This window comes from Agelaius phoeniceus, chromosome 29, assembly GCF_051311805.1.
Source record: "Agelaius phoeniceus isolate bAgePho1 chromosome 29, bAgePho1.hap1, whole genome shotgun sequence".
In the NCBI taxonomy this organism is placed as follows: domain Eukaryota; kingdom Metazoa; phylum Chordata; class Aves; order Passeriformes; family Icteridae; genus Agelaius; species Agelaius phoeniceus.
The window spans coordinates 1,807,002-1,819,689 of NC_135293.1; positions in this window are offsets into that span (position 1 = coordinate 1,807,002).

A 12,688-nucleotide genomic window follows, 5' to 3' on the forward strand; every position below is an offset into this window, starting at 1 on the left:
GTGCAAACAAAAAGGCACTTGTAACTCCAGTCCTTTAATCTCACTCTTTGCCTGGTCATAGATAAGGCGTCTTGACACCAAATTGCACTAACGTGGTGCTCTGAAGATTAGCACTGCGGACAATGCTCGTGTCTGGCTCTCCCTGATATGGTTTCTGAGTGTAGCAGGGTCCAGTGGTCAAAGCAGGGATGCTGCTGTGGAAAATGGGCTGTTCTCACACTCCTCCTGCCTCCAACTTCCAGCCCGCAGCTGGCTGACCTCGCCTCGGGCTTTTGCCGTTGTGAAATGGGCATAAAAGATGCTAATTGCCAGGGTGGGGAACTCGTTAGGGGGTGGCTAATGATTGTTGGCTAGGAAATTGCAGAGAAGAGCGGAAAAGAAACAGAAGCAAGGTTGTGCAGTGAGTGTGGGATGGAGGAGCTGCTTCTCCAGAGATCCAGAGCTGTTTCCTGCATATGTCCTCATTCCTCTCGTTTGAACTAAGGGACAGAAACGTAAGGCCAAGCGATTTGCTCGAGGTCATGTGGGAAATCTGGAATGAACCCAAGTGCTGCAGGTGCTGGGCTGTGCTGCCTGCTCACACACAGGGCTGCAAAGGCTGCCAGCACACACAGACCCTCCCCACATGGGGGCTCTGGGCAGAGCTGGGACCAGGGCAGGAGATCCAGGACAAATCCAGGGCAGCAGACACAGAACAGACCCAGAACAGCAGATCCAGAGCAGATCCAGAACAGCAGGTTCAGGGCAGGAGATCCAGGGCAGGAGATCCAGGGCAGGAGATCCAGAACAGCAGATCCAGAACAGCAGATCCAGAACAGATCCAGAGCAAATTCAGGGCAGCAGACACAGAACAGACCCAGAACAGCAGATCCAGAGCAGACCCAGAGCAGACCCAGGGCAGCAGATCCAGGGCAGGAGATCCAGAACAGATCCAGAACAAATCCAGGGCAGCAGACACAGAACAGACCCAGAACAGCAGATCCAGAACAGACCCAGAACAGCAGATCCAGAGCAGATCCAAAGCAGCAGGTTTAGGGCAGCAGATCCAGGGCAGGAGATCCAGAACAGATCCAGAACAAATCCAGGGCAGCAGACCCAGAACAGAGCAGGAACAGCAGATCCAGAGCAGATCCAGGGCAGCAGATCCAGAGCAGCAGGTTTAGGGCAGGAGATCCAGAACAGCAGATCCAGAGCAGATCCAGGGCAAATCCAGGGCAGCAGATCCAGAACAGCAGATGCCGAACAGATGAGGGGACCCAGGGCAGCAGACCCAGGGCAGCACTGGAAGGGGAGGAATGAGGGCACAGTTGCTCTGTTTCTGCACATCCCACGTAAGGCCAAGGAATGTAGAAACCTGGGCTAAATTCTGCTCTTATTTTCCTTCCATTTAAACCCAAAGCAGCCTCTGGGAGATGGGTGCAGGCTTGAAAATGGCAGGAGCTTGGAGCTCCTGTGTGACTTCTCAGGCTGACCTGGCACAAACAGACAGAGCCCTCCTGGTGCTGCTGTGGGCAGGAGCCCCGTGCCAGGCTGCAGAGCAGGACAGGGCAGTGCCACAGAGCTGTCCCTGACAAAGCTGTCCCTGCAGCCCTGTCCCACAGCTGGCAGAGCCATCCAGGGACCGAGGGGAGGGAGCAGGGTGCACCCCTGTGCCACAGAAGGGAGCAGAGCTCATCACACTGGAGCTGGGAAAGTTTCCAAAACCTCCTCTTGGTGAAGCAACAGCATGCAGGTTTGCATAAATATCTCCAAAACTCATCAAACAGCTCAAATGAAATACACCAAGGAAGGAGCCACTTCTGCATTTCAATCTGCACACAGTTGCTCCCTGCCTTTGAAAGGCAGCAATGCCCACCCCTCCATCAGCCCAGGAGCAAGGGATATTCCAGATGGTTCCCCCATCCTAAAAAACTGCACTGCACAGCCGATTAAATTCTGCTTGTTGTAATTAAGCCCGACACAATTAGCTGTCAAGCAGGGCACTCATCTGTTTTATGTTGCAATCTCTTCAACAGGCAAGGCTGCTAGACAAGATTGTCACTTTTCGAAAAGATTTTCATTAGTTACCCTGGGCTCTGTGTCAGACACTGAAATATAAAAATCTGTTCTGTAGCCAAGTCAGGGAAATTCTCATTTAATGTTCCACACAGTATTATGAAAGTAATGTACTCTGAAAATGAATGCATTTTGGAACATTTTGGGAGAAATGCAATTTGTCTCCTAAGTAATAACTGCATGTTCATGAATTTACTGATTTTTTTTCAATATGCCTTTCATAAAGTTGGGAAGACTTTTTCTGACCTAAAATGAGAGGAAGAGAAACTGTTGATTTTAGTGTTAGCCTCCTCCCCTCCCTCTTTTTTTCATTCCTTCCTTCTTTTCCATCACTCCTGTGCACTCTAAGTGTAAGGACCAGGCATTGTCCAATGGATGTGGAAGCCTGGCATGGAAGAAATATGTAGCTCAGAAATGGAAAAAACGAAATAAATGTGATTGATGAGCAGCAAGGGAGCTCCATCCTTCCATGACTTCGAGAACAGGAAATCCCCTGCTGCTCCTCACAGTCCCCAGCCAGGAGGTGCAATCACAGTTTCCCCAATTTGGTGGGATAATGAATTTTCTGCATTGCTAAAGGCAGAGGGTGAGTGGTGAGGGTCAAACACGCAGTCATGGATGCATCTCACCACCAAAATTCAGCTTTGCAATCACAGGAAGTCAGAAAGCGTTCCAAGCTTGTGGAATACTCATAAAGAGACGCTGGATTCTGGGATAAACTCCTCAGCTCCCTCCAGGCAGTGCAGTGCCTCCCTCTGCTCCAGTCTGAGTGAAATTGTCCCTCCAGATCCAGTGCTGGAGCACCCAGAGCTCATTCAGATGCAAGGATGGGGATCCTGCCTGGGCAGGATGGCAGCAGCAGAGCTGAGCAGCCCCTGCAGGAGGGGCCGAGCTCCCATCAGAGGGGAAACAGAGGAGGCAGAGCCCCTGGGTTCGGTTAGGCAGGAATTTGGCAGAGGGGAACATGGAGAACCAGATTAATGGCAACAAGCTGGGTGAATGGCTGGGGAATTAGGGTGCTAATTGGGGCAGCAGTCATTAACTGGCACTTCTGCACTTTAATAGCTGCAGTGTGGTGTGGTCCAGAGCTGGGGGAGCAGCAGGGCTGATGCATCCCTCCCTGCATCCCTCCCTGCATCCCTCACTGCATCCCTCCCTGCATCCCTCACTGCATCCCTCCCTGCATCCCTCACTGCATCCCTCCCTGCATCCCTCACTGCATCCCTCACTGCATCCCTCCATCCCTCCCTGCATCCCTCACTGCATTCCTCACTGCATCCCTCCCTGCATCCCTCCCTGCATCCCTCACTGCATCCCTCACTGCATTCCTCACTGCATCCCTCCCTGCATCCCTCACTGCATCCCTCACTGCATCCCTCACTTTATCCCTCACTGCATCCCTCCCTGCATCCCTCCCTGCATCCCTCCCTGCATCCCTCCCTGCATCCCTCACTGCATCCCTCACTACATCCCTCACTGCATTCCTCACTGCATCCCTCCCTGCATCCCTCACTGCATCCCTCCCTGCATCCCTCCCTGCATCCCTCCCTGCATCCCTCACTGCATCCCTCCCTGCATCCCTCACTGCATCCCTCACTACATCCCTCCCTGCATCCCTCCCTGCATCCCTCACTGCATCCCTCACTGCATCCTGTCCCACATCCCTCACTGCATCCCTCCCTGCATCCCTCCCTGCATCCCTCCCTGCATCCCTCACTGCATCCCTCACTGCATCCCTCACTGCAAGGGCAGAAATTTAGAAATTCATCCTCTCACTTGTGTTCTCAGGGCTCCCTGTGCCTCCAGCAGGTAGAATGGCAGCAGCACTGGACAAACTGGGGTTGTCAGTTTGGGTATTGGGATGAAATACAGTTCTCAGGTCACGGGAAGTTTCATGCACTGAAGTTCGAGCCCTGCTGTGCCAAGCATTGCCTGGCTTTGTTTCCTTCCTGTTATTGGCCATTAACTCCCCAGGCAGGCTCTGGTTCAGCACTCAAGTGGCTTTAATCAGGCTGCACTCACCTTCCTCGGGAAGGAATGGAGTTCATTCAAATTAACGCCACTTTATCTCCAAACAGGGGCACCCCCACGTGAAATGTGTGTTTTAAAGCCTTGCCTTTCATGGCACCCCTTTTCCTCACCCTTTACAGTGAGGCCTTTCACGCTGGTGAGGCTTCTATCACAGGGGAACCTCCTACACCACCACAAACCCCAAACTGCCAGCCCTGCTCTCCAAAAAGAGCCTGAAGAGATGGATGAGCAGCTCTCTGTTGTCTTTCAGGTGAGCAAATTTAAATATGTAAGTCTGCCTGACAGTTTAAATTATTATTTTTTTTAAGGGTCTACAAGAGATGAAAAAAAAAAGAGATTTATCACAAAAGATCACTTTGGGGAAGGGAGGGAGAAGGATGGGGGAAGACTAGAATGTTTTATTTATGGGAAAACTGCAAATTACCTTAATAAATTCCTTTACTAAGCTGTGTCAGCTACTAAAACATTGTTCTTTGTGGGTGAATAACTTTTAATTTGAGTGTTCTAGTATTCAGCAGAGTGAGGTAATGGATTAGCAATTGCCTGTATTGTAAATGTCATCTTGGCATAATTAGGGTGATTATTGTTAACCAGTGGAGTTTAGTATTTATCTGTCACTGGGTGAGGGAATTTAACAAAGCCCCAATTAGTTATAAATGGTGGTGGGCGGTGGGGATGGAACAGCCTTGGAAGTGTTATTTTTGTTTTAAATTTATTTCAGCGTTTATTTGGTTTTAACACTGGCATTTGAGGTGATCTCCCCTGGCTGGAGGGATGCAGAACCACGAGCACACACAGGTGCCAGGGCAGAATCACAGCAGAGAAGGTGGGAAAAGTGGGAAAAGTGGGGTCAGCTCTTCCATTCACTGCTGCTTGTGTAAACTGTGCTCCATGTGCCCAGCTGGAATAATCCCTGAATAAATACATGGAATCCCTGAACACATGGGATCCCTGAACCCACCCAGCACTGCAGGCTCAAGGAAGCATAAAAATGTGTAAGGAAAGCTTTTTGAGCTGACCCCATCCTGATGTCCCCTTGCCCTCATGGCTTTACACTGCCAGAGGGCAGGGTTAGATTGGATGTCAGGAAATTGGGTATCAGGAAGGAATTCTTGGCAGTGAGGGTGGGCAGGGCCTGGCACAGGTGCCCACAGCAGCTGGGGCTGCCCCTGCATCCCTGGCAGTGCCCAAGGCCAGGCTGGACAGGGCTGGGAGCACCTGGGATAGTGGAAGGTGTCCCTGCCATGGCAGGGGTGGCTCTGGCTGCTTTTTAGGGTCCCCTCCAACCCAAACCATTCCATTATTCTTTGCCCCTGAAGTCACGTTTGCCCTTCAAATGGCAAAATCAGCGTTTGATCTGTGTGACAATCACTGCCTGAGGAATGGGAGCAGAGGAGCAGCAGGAGTTTCCATCAGGAGAAAGGGGTGTTAAGGTGCTGGGAGGTGTCAAACATCAGGTGACAGCACCTGTGGTGCCTCTGCTCCATTCCCAAACCTGCACCCACAGGTTGCAGTGCAGTTCCCTTCCCACACCCAGCCCCAAAGCTGTCCAGGGCTGCACCCTGTGCCATCCATCCCCTCTGAGGGACCCCAGCACACCCAGGCTCTGTGCCAGCAACAACTTTTAATTCTTAATTCCCATTTGAGCTCCCCACTGCCCCCTTCTCCCAGCACCCTGTGCCTGATGGTCCAATGGACCCTTCCAGAAGGACTGGGCTGGGTTCAGCTCCTAAATCCCCATTACAGCAGCTGAGCAGAATTTCCCCCTTTGGAATCCTCCTCTCCTTTCCCCCACAGGGCAGTCAGCAGCTGGCTCAAGGCTCCAGGGTTAATGTCCTTTGCCAACACTTATCTGGCCTAATAGAACTGGGGATATTGCTATCACTCACAGATATTTCAAATCCTTCCTCTTAATCCTGACAAGCTCTTGCCCTTAATAACTTCAGTGGGACTTTTGCCAGAGCAAAGACTGTCAAGTCAGATTCTCAAATTAAATGAAAAGCAAAGCAGGAAGGGAAGTTCAAGGTGAGGGGGGTTTTTTTCCCTTTGTGCTTTTTAAGGATGTTCATAGCTGGAAACTGGGGTTTTTTCCTTGTGATTATCTAAATGATGGATGAGTCAAACATCCTGAGAAATGGTTCCAGATCCAGACACAAACGACAGAGGATGAACTGAGCAAAGCCATCAGAGGCTGAGAAAAGACAGAGAAGGAAGACTTGGAGAGCTGATAGGGAAATAAAAGACTCAGTGGAAAGGAGGAGGTTTCAGAGGAAAGCAGGGATCATGTGCTTTGTGAAGCTTACACACAGAGAGAGTTGATACATTTTTAATTAATAATAATTTGTAATAATCACTTGGGTCAGACAACAGGTTGCTGTGGCCACAGGGTGGGAGCTCTTTATATTCTTTGGAAACTTTTAGCACAGATTATCCCAGTTTTCTTTTGAAATGAGAGGAATATTTCTGTACTCTGTCCGTGGCACAAACCCTGGAAAATATGAAGATGAGAGCCAAAAAGCAAATAAAGGCCTGGCTGTTGTTTCAGGATGTTCTGTGCTTGCTGGGGATGCTCCTGTGCTGGAGAGGGAGGAGCTCTGGCCGATGCCATGGGGCTCAGGCCCTGCTGGTGAGCTCAGGAGCAGCAGGAACAGGAGATCTGAGCCGCTCTTAGGAAGAATTAAGAGTTAAAGAATTAAACTCTGCCCATTTTTATGAGTGCATGAGGGCTGTGGGATCCCTCTGGGCACCAGGAACAGGAGGGGCTCTTTCTCTTCCACAGGTGAAGTTTGACCCTGGCAGCTCAAACCCCTCTCACTCCAATCTAACCCTGAGCTCTTTGTTTTCTCCCACTGTGCAGAAATTCAGCTTTTCACCCAAGGAAGGAACTGATGTCACCACTGGAAAATCTGTGACATCTCTGGGAGGATCTGTGTGGCCACAGCAGGGCACTCTGCAGCAATCAGGGTCCTGCCAATAAAAACAGTAGTGGAGCTGCTGACCTGGATTTACTCCCCAAAAGATTGCACAGCTACTGCTTCCATTGGAAACTATATAAAATCTGTAAATATTCAGTAAGCCTTACTTAGATCTCAATTATACCTGAAGCCCATAAATCAGGGTGGGGTTGGTTTTGTTTGTTTGTTTGAATTGGCTTTTTGCAAATGCAGCCAAAATTCTGCTATTATTTATTTAGGTTCATCTGGGAGTTTACCAATTTGCAGTGATTTACCAGTACAAATATTTTTCAAAGAAAAAGGTTTCCCCCCTTCTCTGTAAATATTCTGTATCTGGCCTTTGTGAGAAAAAGATGTTTCAGCCTGAGTAGGAAAAAAATAAAAATCTATAAGCATTTTATAGAACTCATCAAATCCAATTTTAGTTTCGTTTTACTGAGAATCAGGACTTTCTGTTCTCTTCAGTATCTATGGGAAGGTCAATATTACTCCTGTAAAATCAGCAGCAGCAAGGTTTTTTACTTGGCCACGTCCACTTTCCATGGAAAGTCAATAGAGACACTCAGAGCAATTCCTGAACAGAAGAGGAGAGATCGAAAGGGAATTTTTGAGAGGTTGAGCTGTGAACTGAAACAGACTCTAATCCCTGAAAGGCTTGACCCAGCCCCTAGTGAGAAATAGGAAATTGCTCAGAGGAATGGGAAATTTCACCAGAAACAGGAGCTGACCTTCCCTGAGAGAAAAGCCAGGATCTGGAGGAGCCTCAGCAGGCCCAGAGAGAGCAGCTGCCACCTCCTCACCTGCTCTGCCACCCCTCACCTGCTCTGCCACCTCCTCACCTGCTCTGCCACCTCCTCACCTGCTCTGCCATCCCTCACCTGCTCTGCCACCCCTCACCTGCTCTGCCACCTCCTCACCTGCTCTGCCACCTCCTCCCACTCCTCACCTGCTCTGCCACCTCCTCACCTGCTCTGCCACCCCTCACCTGCTCTGCCACCTCCTCACCTGCTCTGCCACCTCCTCACCTGCTCTGCCACCTCCTCCCCTGCTCTGCCACCTCCTCACCTGCTCTGCCATCCCTCCCCTGCTCTGCCACCTCCTCACCTGCTCTGCCATCCCTCACCTGCTCTGACACCCCATCCCTCCCCTGCTCTGCCACCTCCTCACCTGCTCTGCCATCCCTCACCTGCTCTGCCACCCCTCACCTGCTCCATTTGGATCACAGCAGGCCCTGGAGCAAGCAGAGATTCCTCCATGAATGGAGGGGGAGGTTTGGCTCAGCAGCACCGCTGAATGCTGATAATCCCTCACCCCAATTCCCTCTGGTTTATCAGACACCCCTGGGGGCAGCCATGGTGGCAGTGCCATGGTGGCAATGCCAGGGACACGTGGTGGCAGTGGAGCTCTCAGTGGAGGCTCTGCAGGGAGAGCAGGGCTGGCACCATACGGGTGTGAAAAACAGGTCCAGTCTCCTGTGAAAACGTAAAGAGTTTAATAAAGAACAACAGGACATAAGGACCACGGAGCAAAGGTCATTACAGCCACTGTCACCTTTGGGGATACCCCTTAAATGCCTTTTCTTTGCATCAGCCTGTTGCATATTCATAGACCCTCATGCATATTCATAAACTAGCTTACATTTCCCAGGAACTATTTTGCATGGCCCCTCCTCGGGTCACCTTTTCAGAGCATTTGTGTTTCTTGGCTGTGGTTTCGGCTCCTTCTTTTTATCACCTCCAGTTTTTGGGCCTTGGTCACCTCTGCCTTCAGTCAGTGAGTGCTGATGGCTGGCAGATCCGTACAGGGGTCCTCATCCTGTGTTCATGGGTGTTATCCCATCCAAGCAGGCATTTTAGATCAGTTTATTCTGGAATTAGGATTCTAATTCAGGAATTAGATTTATTCTGGATTTAGGATTCTAATTCAGGAATTAGATTCTGTTTACACTTACATCAGTTATTTCACTACTATGTGTAAGCTTAATTAACAACAGGAATACAAACTATATCTTTATAGCAAAGTTACTTTAACATCACACCTATAAAATCCATTTTAATATTAGTGAGAAGCCAATATTATATATTATATATTGTATATTATATATTATATATTGTATATTATATATCATATATTATATATTATATATTGTATATTAGATATCATACATTATATATTATAATATATATTATATGTTATATGTTATATGCTATATGCTATACGTTATATATCATATAATATCATATATTATATTATGTTATATATTATATTATATTATATTATATTATATTATATTATATTATAATTATATTATATTATGTTTAACACAGGCATTGTGCTAAATATAATATAATATATTATATTTAATATAATATATTATATTATATTTATATCTATTTATATTATATTTATATATCTATTTATATATATATAATATATTGTTATAATAATATATATTGCTCTGCTCTGCCTGGCACCCACACTGCAGCCAGGAGGGACAAATCTCATCAAGGCTGGAGGCAAAACCAGCCATGTCTGCAGCTGCCAATGCCAACAGCCCTCCTGGAACAACAGTTCCAAAAATCCAATATGGGCAGAGGGAAGTGGCTGGAGGAAGCTGCTCACGTCTGGAGGCACCAGAGAGAATCCTGCTTCCCTCCCCCAGCCCCTCCATTTCAGTGCTGCCACTTGGCTCAGATCATTCACTTTTAATAGTCTGCTTACAAATGAGATTGCGAAGGAAGCACGTGGCTGAGAGCAGGGATTTCTGAGTCACATTCTCATTTCCCCCTCATGCCTCCTAGGCCTTTAATAAACTACAAAGAGACATTAAGAGAACACTAAGAACTCTTTATCTGCTGAGATTTGGGAGCTGGTGCAGCCAGCAGGCAATAATGGATTCCACGTATCTGCAACACACCCCGGAGGCAGTGGCTGAACAGGGGGGACAGGAAGCTCAGCAGCTCAGATTTGAGGAGCTGCAGGGGGATGAAGGCAGTGCTGGGCTGCCTGAACGTGGTTTCCCAATCCCTCGGGAAGCTTCCAGCTCCTCATCCCCTGGGAAAGCCAAGGGGAATTAAGGAGCTGTGGTTGGTGCTTTGGGCCATCCTCCACATCACCCCCAAGATGTACCTGGGCCACGGGGGCCAGGTGAAATCACAGCAGGAAAAAGGGAAGAGAAAAGGGGCCACGTCCAACCTCTGCCTGTAACAGTTCAGCAGGCAACTGAAAATCAGAGGGAAGGAGCAGGTAAGTGTCCCCCCAAGGCAAAGAAATCAATGCCAAAATCAAGTTGGAGTTAAGAACACACACACACAGAACTAATTACAGAAAGAGAGCTGAGCTGGAGTGGATGAAAGTCCTCGCTGAAGGAAACGGCTCAACCAGGTAAATGGAGCAGTTGGCCTCAATGGCTTGGGTTATTTATTTTATTTTTTCTTTTTCTCCATGTAGGTCAGATGTCTTCCTGAGGGGGTTTCTCTTAACCTCCCTCTTAGGATCTCAATTACACACTCAACACAGATTAACAACAACAGCAGATAATAGAACAGTTAGAGAAAAGAACCTCAGAGGAAAACATAGTGCACTTAGACCAGAACAAATAGGAAGGGTTCAGGAGAAGGAAAATCAATGTGGCTGATATTTATTACACTCTTTATGGAGGGAGATGGGACTCAACCAGAGCCCATTTAGAGTTCTGTTCCGCTTGGATTTTGCCATAAACAGAAGTAATGAGTCCAGCTCTTCATTACACTTGGTTTTTTTTGCCCAGCACATTTTAATTAGGGTTAAGAAAATACACAGGGAGGAGGAAAATAAGACAAGTAAAAGTAAGGACAAAGAAAAAAAGTGATAAAAATCTCCAGCCAATTCATAATTTACTATCAGTTCTGCTCAGGCTTCAGCTGGATGTTCCAAAAGCAACATTCCCTTTCATTTGGATTGGGTAGTTTCTCTTCAAACAGCCTTTTTATGCCACACATGAAGAGAAAACAAACAACCACGAGCAGGGAGGAGAAAGGGAAATAAAGAAGGCAAACAATGCAATATGTATGGGATCTAATAAAACATGGAATCCCACACTGGGTCTGCAGTCACCCAAAAAATGTGTTCTCCCTGCTTGAGCCATTCAGTTCCATGACTGACTTTGCCTGGACTCAGTGGGGATTGAAGGTGTTGGGATCAGACTGCAGTCAAAGGAATTGGAAATCTCATTTGAGGTGAGACCTGCTTCAAGTACAGCTCAAATTCAAATTATTTCAGTTGTGACAGAGAGGGGGAAGAGAAAGAGAGGAGGTGAAATAATAGCTCGTGCTAGCTAAGATAAGCCAGGCAAGACAAAATATTAATTCTGGTTCTGTTAGCACACCAAACAGAGAAAGATGTAATTCCATCCACCTGTCCACACCAGAGAACATTACTGTCAGCCATGGTGCATAATCCAGGGGTGATAAATCATTAAAACCAGGCAGAAATGGTAACACTGTGCTGTTAGGTGCCACTGATAGCAAGGCTGTCTGAGAAAGGGGGATCCCCAGAGTGAGTGGCTTCCGTTCCTGTGCAGCTGCAGCTGTGGGCTGGCTCTGGGGCTCTCAAGGTTCACAAACCTCACTGAGAGTGGGGAACATTCCCAGCCCCCTGCAAAGCCCAGCACCAGGCTGGACATTCCCCATTCCTTGAGCTCAGCCTGCCCCATGTCCATCCCTGCTGGGAGGGATGAAAGTTTGACAAGGAAGTCTCACAGATGCTTAGCAGAAAGGTTTTTAAATGTGGATTATGATGAAGGAATGGAGATGGAAGCAAGTTTTGATAGAGAAGAAAAGAATTGCTGAGCCAGTCTGACTGGATAACCAAGGAGGCAAAGGGTGTGTGAGTTAGAAGGGGTTTTTATGGCTTAGAACAAAGGATAAACCCACCTGAAACAAGAAGATGATTTTACCAAGCAGGAAGAGAGCACAGGCAAACAAGGCAGCAAAGCTGCAAGTAGAAAAAAGGCCTCAGAATTTTCCACTGCAAGAAAACTGAAAAACAACTTCTAGCTTAAACTGTAATGTACTGACTGTTGGTGATTGGAGAACAGTAACATGAATATGGTAATTACAGGAGTTATGATGGGCTATAGATAAAAGTTAAGGTATAGATTGGTTCTACTGTATTGAGATGCTCAGCAAAGAAAAGTATAGAATGTATTGTAACCAAAAGAAAAGTATAGAATGCATTTTAACCAAAAGAAAAGTCTAGAATGCATTTTAACCAAAAGAAAAGTCTAGAATGCATTTTAACCAAAAGAAAAGTCTATAATGCACTGTAACCTAAACCAAGGGTCTCCAGGCCTGCCTGCAGCTGGAGCTGACAGCTGTGGGCACAGCTCTGTCACCCAGCACCCTGAACTGCTGTAACCCCTTGGATGGAATAAACTGCATTTTGGATGCAATAAACTGCATTTTGGATGCAATAAACTGCATTTTGTATACAATAATCTGCATTTTGTATACAATAAACTGCATTTTGGAGAGCCCCCAGAGTCCCATGTCCCTCCTTTCGGCTCTTACACATCCCCTTGCTCCAGGGATGGTTCAGAGCTGGAGCTCTGCCCTGCTGGGCTCTGCCAGGGCCTGGCTGTGTCATCCTGAGCAATCAGCAGGGCCAGA